This window comes from Habropoda laboriosa, unplaced genomic scaffold, assembly GCF_001263275.1.
Source record: "Habropoda laboriosa isolate 0110345459 unplaced genomic scaffold, ASM126327v1 scaffold41, whole genome shotgun sequence".
NCBI classification, from domain to species: Eukaryota; Metazoa; Arthropoda; class Insecta; order Hymenoptera; family Apidae; genus Habropoda; species Habropoda laboriosa.
The window spans coordinates 177,164-178,328 of NW_017100164.1; positions in this window are offsets into that span (position 1 = coordinate 177,164).

The window sequence follows — 1,165 nt, forward strand, 5'->3', positions numbered from 1 at the left end:
TAAAAATTAATTTTTGGAGGCCAAGCTTATAAATAATGTAATCTCATAATCTGATAAAAAGAAACAAAGAATGCAGGAAGATTCTTAAATGGTATAAATCCATCTAGACGTTCCTATTTCATTTTTAGCGTAATAATTCCGCGACACCTGTATAATAAGATTTCCAATACTCATTACCAGCGGCAAAGAGAAGAACGTAAAGTAGACAAACCGCGTCAAAGACGGACAAAGTGCATGTCTGATCACAAACAGCAAAACCCACACTAGTCAAATCTTTGACATTCAGATTTCATTATTCAAAAGTTCCAGTCACTGACCGTTTATTCGGTTAACGTTAATTTCCTGATATTCCGTTGCAATATCGATTCTACAAAATAACCGAACGAAAACGCGAAGAAATATACATCGAAGATCATTTGTCAAAATAACGAAAGAGAAATTTGCTATTCACGAGAAGAGAATTGCGATAAAATACGTAGATTACAGCCGATTTTCAAGAGTAATAAAATTCTCGTCAGAAGTAACACGTAGGGTCTATGCAAAATTTTGATTTAAAATTAATATATCCGGTAGATCGATGATATATTCGATACGCAAACTTGGCTGAAACGATGTACATTTTCTTAACATCACGCTGTCGGAAAAATAAGAACGCTGACTAATGTTCGTATAAATCAGGCCAATTTTCGTACGTATCTGCAATCGCGGATATACATACATTTCGTCGAAAACACTATACCTGCCTATTAATCATCGCGATAAAAGTTACAGACACAATTCTTCTACGATTCTGTATCAACTGCGGGATTTGTATCTTTAAGATAGAACCTACTCGGTGAAATTGGACAACAATAAATCCATATTCTCTCTCAAATTAAATTTTCTATGAAACAATTAAGTAATTCTTTATTTCTAACAATTAGATTCTTTTTCTTCTAATATTTCTCGAAGAAAAACGTAGCAAAAGATAACTTAACAGCAACATTTGTGCAAACGTTTCATCGATAACACTATACCTCCTATTAATCATCGCGATAAAAGTTGCAAGCTCAATTCTACAGCAACTACAGAATTTATATCGTTAAAATAGCACCTACTCGCTGAAATTGGGTAAAAATAAATCCATATTTGTTTTCAAACTAAATCTCATATAGACGATTAAAGT